This window comes from Papio anubis, chromosome X (genome assembly GCF_008728515.1).
Source record: "Papio anubis isolate 15944 chromosome X, Panubis1.0, whole genome shotgun sequence".
NCBI lineage: Eukaryota > Metazoa > Chordata > Mammalia > Primates > Cercopithecidae > Papio > Papio anubis.
The window spans coordinates 43,263,839-43,273,372 of NC_044996.1; the positions used below are offsets into that span (position 1 = coordinate 43,263,839).

A 9,534-nucleotide genomic window follows, 5' to 3' on the forward strand; every position below is an offset into this window, starting at 1 on the left:
TATATGTGCCAAATTTTCTTTATCCAGTCTATCATTGATAGGCATTTGGGTTGGTTCCAAGTCTTTGCTATTGTGAACAGTGCTGCAATAAACATACGTGTGCATGTGTCTTTATATTCATAATCCTTTGGTTATATAACCAGTAATGGGATTGCTGGTGTTCCTATTTCTCCACATCCTCTCCAGCACCTGTTGTTTCCTGACATTTTTATGATTGCCATTTTAACTGGCAAAAAATGTCACATTTCTTTATATCCCTACAACAATCTGCTCGGAAACTTTCACCTTTCTAGCTGGCTAAAAATTCCATCTCACTCATGGTTTTTATCTCCCTTTGTCAAGGTTGTATGAAGACCCTAGCAAATGATACCCAGAACACAACTTTCAGTGTAGGCCCTATGCCCTTTTGTGCATACCCAATATTGTTGATATGTTTGTCAGGCAAATCCCCTTAAAGTTAGACAGGGTAGCTGCTTCTGTGCCACCCTTGCACATTGGTGGTGATAGTGGGGTGTTTTGGCTGAGGTTGGCATCCTCATGGACTAGTATTCAGACTTTCTTAAGTGTACCATGTCTCCATTCTCTCTTGAGATCTTGTATCTTCTTTAGGACACTAAAAGGCAGCAAAAGTAGTCCTTGATGCTCATGGAATCTACCATTACTCCCATCTCCTCTCTGGTACCGGAGAAGCTCAACTTCTATGTCAGACAGCTTCTCCCACCTCTACTCAAAAGCATTCACCTGTTAACCCTCTGGGACAAGTCAGCATACTTTTCCTCAATGAACCTAGGCTTCTGAAATCAAAAGCTCTGGATTCAGGTGATCTTCCTGAACTTCCGATTTTGACCTTGCAAGCAAAAGCACCTAAGAAAGGGGAACAGAAGGGCTTGTCTATGTTTTGATTTGTAGGAGGGAAAAAGATCTACAACAAGGGCAAATTATTTAAAACTAATATTTGAATACATAATCCTTCCCCAAGCCCTGCTACATATCTTAATGGGAGTTTTTAATTTGAGGCATGGTACTAGTAAGCAGCAGTAATAATGGATCTACGGTTTTGCAGTTGATTTCAATATTGTATGTATTTATTAAACACACACAATGCTACTACTGCTGTACTATGTATTGTATGGCATGTTTAAGAAGAAAAAGATATATTATTTTGTCTTTGAGATGTAAAGAAATGAATCCACAATATGCTCTTTGTCAGCCTGCTGCTGGTAACTTTCAGATCCCACTACCTAAGGGGCTAAAATTTTCTTTTCTTTAGAATATGAAAAAAATAATTTCATAGATATAATTACTGTATTTAGAGACTGTCCTTTATGGAGAGTATTTTCCTTCTTTATTTTCTACTTCTTGTAGTCACTCAAGAAACATTATATGCTACTCATGGGGCCAGTGACATAAAGATTCATAACATTGTCCTTGGCCTCAAGGAAGGGAGACTAGGTGGTGGAAGGGAATAGATCTATAATATCAGAGTGGCCTGATAGAGGAGGCAATATTTAATTTAGGGCTTAAAGCATGAGTTGAAGTTTATTAGTAAAGAAGTGGGGAGGAACATTTCAAAAAGAGGAAACAGCATGGGCAAAGAAGGGAATAAAATAAATTTCCTAAAATAAAAATAGAGAAGTGAAAATACATAGCATACTCAAGGAACTGCCAATAATCTGACCGGAGTACAAAGTCTGGGGGCGGGGAGGTTAATGGTGAAAGACAAGGCTAGAGAACTAGTGTGGAGTGTGATTGTAAATGTTCCTATATGCAATGCTAGAGAGTTTGGGGTTCTCCTTATAGGCCATGAGAAATTAACCAAAGGTTTTAAGCAAGTGATAACATCAGAACAATGTTTTCTGAATATTCCTTCTGACGGAGGTGCCAAAAATAGACTGAACATAGACAGAGTAGTCATATGGCTCTCGGCAGGAGCTGATGAAATAAGGCAATAGAAGTGGAATGGATTTAAGGTAATATTGATGAACTTAGTATGAGAATGAGAGATAAGTAAGAGTTAAAGATGACTCCCAAGCCTGGGTAATCAGGTAGATAGAGAGGCCATTAACCAAAATAGGGAATACCTAAGAAGGCCAAGGTTGTGTATAATAAGTTTTTGTCTCAGATAAGTTGAATTCCAGGTGTCTTTGGGATATCCATGTGAAACTATCTAGTAAGCCAATTGAAAACTCAGCCTACAGCCTGGTTAGAGAAGTCAGGGTTGGAGTTAAGATATTTGGGATTCATCAGCATACAGATGTTGAGTAAATTGATGGCAATAAATGTAGAGCAAAAGGAAAAAAGTCTGAGGATAGAGGCCTGAAGGACAGGTAGCTGGAGTAAGAGAAGGCCCTAAAAGAGAGTTTGGGGTTCTCCTTGTAGACCATGAGAAAGAAAGCAACAATCAGATGAGGGCTATTAGAGAAACACAGAAGAAGAGAGGTCCTCAAAGGAAAGGGTGGTCTTTAGTAAACACAGAGTAGAGGTCTGACAGGACAAGGACTAGAAGGGCTATTATGAATTGGGCAATTTAGACATCACTGGTGACTTTTGTTGGAGCAGTAGTAGGGGCATAAGCCAAATTGCTATGGTTTGAGGGTTAAAGAGAAGATGAGGAGGGTGGAAACAGTATATGAGAGTTATTCTTTCAAGAAGGCTGGCAGTAAACAGAAAGTGAGAAATAAGTTGGCAACACAGTAGGCAAAGGTAATATGGAAGAATGTCTATGGAGAGTAAGAGTGAAGAAATGAGAGAGAAAAGGGTTAATGCATGGAGTCAAATCTCAGACAAGTTAGTGGAGGATGGGTTTTAGTCCAATACTTCTCAAACTACCTGTGGTGAAGGATCAGGTTTTCAAATTTTCAAGCTGTTGTGATTGGTACTTCTGTAAAATATAATAAAAATGAGTTACTAGAAAAAATGCAGTACAAAAACAAAGACATTCAAAATATAAACCCCAATTTTTCATTATTAGAGCCAATGAACATAAAATTAATTTATCAAATTGCTATGGAAGTTTCTAAATTCTTACTCTTAATTTCAGTGCTTAGGCTGTTGTAGATCAGTATCAAACAGTTTGAGGATTGGAAGGGGTCCATGACCACACCTTGAGTAACACTATTCTAGACCATAGGTAGAGAGAGCAGGAAAGGACGTAAGAAAGAACACCCCTTCTTCCAAGAGAGGAGGAAAGCAGGAAAAGGATGAAAAACAGAGGAAACTTCAGAATGAAATGAAGAAGGGTTGAATGGATTCTCACCTGAAAGTCTTTTTTTTTGTTGTGAAGTAGGAAGCTTCATTTTCCGAAATGATTAAAAGATGAAGAGGTTGGAGTGGGAGGATTGAAGTGTAGTAACGGGTTGAAACAGCTGCTGTGGGAAATCAGAAAGGGAACTGAATAAAGATGAATTAAAGATTTGTAGAACAATAGAGAAGACCCAGCTGAGGCTGAAAATCATAAATTTTTTATGGAGCCAATCAGCTCAATTTTGTGATTTATTTTTTCTAACAGTTTTACATCCTCAGAGCAGGGGTGGAGAAAACATATGATAGAATACTGGTACTATGGTGCGCTAGATATACAAACTGTCCCACGGAAAACACTTAAAAATGCTTAAAAGCACTTAAAAACATGAAATTCATTTATGTTTCATATACACCTTAAACACATAGCCTGAAGGTAATTTTGTACAATATTTTAAATAATTTTGTGCATGAAACAAAGTTTGTATACATTGAACAAAGCAAAGGTGTCATTATTTCAGCAACCCAGGTAGACAATGTGGTTGTTTGGTATCACCATCATTCCTGACTCTGAATTTATATGCTACTGATAAGCAATCATTTTCTTACAGTTATTCTCACATAAGTACTTAACAGTTTAAAAAAATGACATACCATTAATATAGTGAAAAAATTACGTGTTCAGTGTAACGAAGCAGCACAGTGGCATCACCAGAATACCAGGATCAGCTGTTAAACAACAAACAATGGCAGGCTTTCGGTCTCCACCTACAATGCTGTGTTTTGATTAAAAGGTTACTGTACATTGTATTTTATTTTTTTAAGGTGAGAAGACACAGAAACAGTTGAAGGACCAGGAAGTGGGTCCTATAAAGATGAGAAGGCATTCTGCTGGATGGCTTTAAAAAAATATTTCCTCCAAAGTCATCTGCCTGATTAACAATGGATTTTTTCTAAAACAACTCCATCAAAAAGTGGGCGAAGGATATGAACAGACATTTCTCAAAAGAAGACATTTATGTGGCCAACAAACATATGAAAAAAAGCTCATCATCACTGACCATTAGAGAAACGCAAATCAAAACCACAATGAGATACCATTTCATGCCTCTTAAAATGGCGATCAGTAAAAAGTCAGGAAACAACAGATGCTGGAGAGGATGTGGAGAAATAGGAACGCTTTTACATTGTTGGTGGGAGTGCAAATTAGTTCAACCATCGTGGAAGACAGTGTGGTGATTCCTCAAGGATCTAGAACCAGAAATACCATTTGACTGAGCTATCCCATTACTGGGTATGTACCCAAAGGATTATAAATCATTCTACTATAAAGATGCATGCACCCGTATGTTTACTGCAGCACTATTCACAATAGCAAAGACTTGGGACCAACCCAAATGCCCATCAATGATAGACTGGATAAAGGAAATGTGGCACATACACACCATGGAATACTATGCAGCCATAAAAAAGGATGAGTTCATGTCCTTTGCAGGGACATGGATGAAGCTGGAAACGATCTTTCTCAGCAAACTAACACAGGAACAGAAAACCAAACACTGCATGTTCTCACTCATAAGTGGGAGTTGAATACTGAGAACTCATGGACACAGGGAGGGGCTCATCACACACCGGGGCCTGTCGGCGGGTGGGGGCTAGGGGAGGGATAGCATTAGGAGAAATACCTAATGTAGATGACGGGTTTATGGGTGCAGCAAACCACCATGGCTCGTCTATACCTATGTTACAAACCTGCATGTTCTGCACATGTACCCCAGAACTTAAAGTATAATAATAAAAATAAAGTCAAACACCAAAAAAAAAAAAAAAAAAAAAAAAAAAAGAAAGAAAGAAAAAAGAAATAGACGTTTGTTTTACTAAGCCATTATATCTTTGGGTCTACTTGTTAGAACACTTTATTTAGCTGGTACAGGCATTTAAGTTAGACACATTCTTTTATGTAATCTTTATAACCATTTTAAGAAGTATGTACTGATATGCAATTTAAGAGATAAGGAAAATAAAGTTAAATTACTTGCTTGAAGTTGTGCAGTAAATGAATGGGTGATATGCTAAAGGCCCAAGAAGATGTTTGCTACAGCCCCAGGCAAGCTATGCTCATAGTAATCACTAGGCCTTGTTGTTGATTTGGGGAGCAAAAGTTTGCTGAAGCAGTAAAAATATCATGACATCAAAATTTTCGCTGGAGCCTCAAGGCTAGTTTATAAAATTAACACCCTTCCTCTTTACCTTTTAACTATTTCTCTCACTCCATAACTCTATAAACAGCATTTTGTTGCCTGTCTTTTCTCTGTGTTCATCATTTCCATCCAGATCGGTTCTTATTCTTTTCTAGTAGGCCCTATTACATTGATCTCCTTATTTATGAGACTAGAAAAGAATAATAATCGATGCTTTGAGGTCTCAGTATTTGCTCTTTTCAGGATAGAAGTGTTTCTGTTCAAGAATTGCTTGTAAGTATATTTCACTGAACACTGTAGTGATGACCATCAAAGAAATAATATTAATAATGATAATAACAACTACTTAAAATAATATTTCTAGGAACTATCCCTAATTAAATAAAAACCCTCCTTTGACCTAGTGCTCTTCTACAGCTACCATCTCATTTCTTTGTTCCTCTTCGGAGTCAAGTATTTCAACAGAGTTGTCTATATACACTATCTACAGCTCCCCACCACCCCATTCACTTTTCAATGCACTCCAGTCTGACTTCTGGCCCTGCCACTCTAATGAAACTACTCATGTTATTGCAACACGCAACATGCATGTTGCCAAATCTAATAGACTCTTCTCTATCCTCATTTTATTTGAAGTCCCTGCAGTATTTAACATCATTAGCCATTCTCCCTTCTTAAAAGATTTTCTTGTTTGGATATTGTGACACAACACTCTGCTGGCTTTCCCACTACATCAGTTGCTACTCTTGTTTAGTCTCATTGGCTAGTTCATCTCAATATTGTGCAGTCTCAGGACTCAATCCTGGTTTTCACTTTTTTCTTTATAGTCCTTCTCTATTTTGTGTTGTCCAGACCATGGCTTCTAATACTATCTGTATGCTAACTCCTAAATTGATTTATCTAGTCTTGATTCATGACACGCATATCTGTCTACCTATTTCATATCCCTATTTGCGTTAGTGGACACCTTAAACTTACATTGTCAAGAAGTCTTGATATCCCGTGGACCTGCTCCTGTCCTTATCTTTTCCATGTCAATATGTCATCACCACTTATTTGTTTACTCGAACCAGAAATCTAGTCATTATCATAAATTCTTTCCTTTTCCTGACCTCAACAAAATACGTGTCAGTAAGTCTTGTTGACTCTACCTCCAAAATTTACATAGAAATTCTCCCTTCTTTTTATCTTAACTGCCACCACCTAGGTCCAGGCCTATCCTGAATTACTGAAGTCTCTTGACTGATCTCCTTATCTCTGCTCTGTTCTCCTCCATTACATTCTCCAAATACCAGCAAAATTGATCTCACTAAACTGTCCAGTGTCTTTCCATTGCTCTTTGAATAAAAGCCAAATTATTTATCATGGCTACGAATGATCCACTCCCGTACCTCAATAAGGAAACAGAAGACTTGAACAACGCTATACACCAACTAGAATTAACATATATCCATACAGCATTCCACCCAATAATAGCAGAATACATAATCTTCTCAAGTGCACATGAAACATTCTTCAGGACAGATCATAAGCTAGGTCATAAAAGAAACCTCAAAAAACTTAAAAGGATTGAAATCATACCAAATATATTATCTACCACCATGGAATGAAATTAGAAATAAAGAACAGAAGGAAATTTGGGAAATTTACAAATATGTGGAAATTGAACAACACACTCCTAAATAACCAATAGGCCAAAAAGTCACAAGGGAAATTAGAAAATACTTTGGGACAAATGTAAACCACAAAATATCAAAACTTACAGGCCAGGCATAGTGGCTCACACCTGTAATCCCAGCACTTTGGGAGGCCAAGGTGGGTGGATCACTGGAGGTCACAAGTTTGAGACCAGCCTGGCCAATGTGGTGAAACCTTGTCTCTACTAAAAATACAAAAAAAATCGCCAGGCGTGGTGATGCACTCTTGGAATCCCAGCTACTCACAAGGCTGAGGCAGGAGAATCTCTTGAACCCAGGAGGCAGAGGTTGCAGTGAGCTGAGATTGCACTACTGCACTCCAGCCTGGGAGACAGAACACGACTCCATCTCAAACAAACAAACAAACAAAACAAAACAAAAGAAAAAAAGAAGAAAAGAAAAGAAAAAGAAACTTACGGGATGCAGCTAAAGAAGTGCTTAGAGGGGAAATGATAGCTATAATACCTATATTTAAAAAGAAGAAATAATTCAAATCAATAATCTAACCTGCCATCTAAGAAGCCAGATGAGCAAACAGAAGCAAACAGAAGGAAAGAAATAAAGATTGAAACAGAGATAAATGAAATCCAGAATAGAAAAACAATAGAGAAAAGTAACCAAACCAAAAGTTGGTTCTTTGAAAAGAACAGCAAAATTGACAAGTCTTTAGTTAGACAAAAAAAGAGAAAAGACTGAAATTACTAAAATCAGAAATGAGAGAACATTACCACAGACCTTACAGAAATACAGGGTATTATAATAGAATGCTAAGAGCATTTGTATGACAACAAATTAGATAAACCAGATGAAATGAACCAATTCCTAGAAACATACCAACTATCAAAAGTGACTCAAGAAGAAACAGAAAAATTTAACACACCTATAACAAATAACTAGATTGAGTCACTAATAACAAAAACTCCCAGTGAGGGAGAGGGGAGTGCGGATGGTTAATGGCTATAAAAATATAGATGGAATGAATAAGATCTGGTATTTGATAACACAATACTCAACAATAATTTATTGTACATTTAAAAATAACTAAGAGTATAATTGGAATGTTTGTAATGCAAAGAAATGACAGGTGCTTCAGGTGATGCATATCCTATTTTCCTGATGTGATTATTGTACATTGTATGCTAGTTTCAAAATATCTCACGTACTCCATAAATATATACACTATGAACACATAAAAAAATTCAAACTAAAAAATAAATAAATTTTAAAACTACCAACAAAGAAAAGCCCAGGACCAGATAGCTTCATTGGTAAATTCTACCACACATTTAAAGAAGAATAAACACCAAATCCTTCTCAAGCTCTTCCAAAAAATAGAAGAAGAAGGAAACTTCCCAAATCATTTACGAGACCAGTATTTTCCTGATGCCAAAACTAGACAAAAACATCACAAGAAAACTCAGACCATTGAATGTAGATGTACTATGAATATAGATGTAAAAATCCTCAAAAATACTAGTAAATGGATCCAGCAACATATAAAAAATAATTATATACCATGACAAAGTGGGATTCATCTCAGGACTGGAAGGTTGGTTTACTATCCCAAAATTAATATAAACTATTAATTTTGTGGTATGTTAAAGTAATATACCACATCAACAACATAAAGAACAAAAACCACATGATCCTGTCAATAGACACAGTAAAAGCATTTGACAAAAAAATCCAACCTGTCATGATAAATTTAAAAAAAAAAAAAACACTCAACAAACTAGGGTAGAAGGGACCTTCCTCAACCTAAGGGAAGCTATGAAAAATTCACAGCTAACGTCATACTTAATGCTAGAAGACAGAAAGCTTTCCCCATTATATCTGGAATAAGATAAGGATGTCTGCTCTCATCAATTCTATTCAACATTGTACTAGAGGTTTTAGGCAAAGCAATTAGACAAGAGAAAAAACTATATCCAGATTGGAAAGAAAGAAGTAAAACTATCAGATGACACGATCTTGTGTACACAAAATCTTAAGAAATCCAACAAAAAACTATTAGTAGTAAGAAATGAATTCAGCTAGGTGGCAAGGTACAAGATCTAAATTATATAATGAGGCCAGGTGTGATGGCTCACGCCTGTAATCCCAGCACTTTGGGAGACCGAGGTGGGCAGATCACTTGAGGTCAGGAGTTGGAGACCAGCCTGGCCAATATGGTGAAACCCCGACTCTACTACAAATATATAAATTAGCTGGGCACTGTGGCGTGCACCTGTAGTCCCAGCTACTTGGGAGGTTGAGGCAGGAGAATTGCTTGAACCTGGAGGGCAGAGGTTGCAGTGAGCCAAGATCATGCCACTGCACTCCAGCCTGGAGCGAGACTCCATCTCAAAAAAAAAAAACAAACAAAAAACAAAAAACAAAAAAACAAAAAAACTACA

General features: G+C 37.1%; 2 long non-coding RNA genes across 2 annotated transcripts in view; one reads left to right on the forward strand and one right to left on the reverse strand.

Moving 5' to 3' along the window:
- LOC108583674 overlaps positions 1–4,290 on the forward strand; it is a 107,694-nt gene extending 103,404 nt beyond the window's left edge. The window contains exon 3 of the long non-coding RNA XR_004180623.1: positions 4,066–4,290. This is a non-coding gene — a long non-coding RNA (uncharacterized LOC108583674). The remainder of the gene's footprint in view (positions 1–4,065) is intronic.
- Positions 136–3,881, reverse strand: LOC116271864. Its single transcript, XR_004180624.1, has 3 exons — positions 3,257–3,881; positions 2,830–2,881; positions 136–864 (listed from the first exon to the last, which is right to left on the reverse strand). It is a non-coding gene; the product is annotated as an uncharacterized LOC116271864 (long non-coding RNA).
- Positions 4,291–9,534: the final 5,244 nt, after the last annotated feature.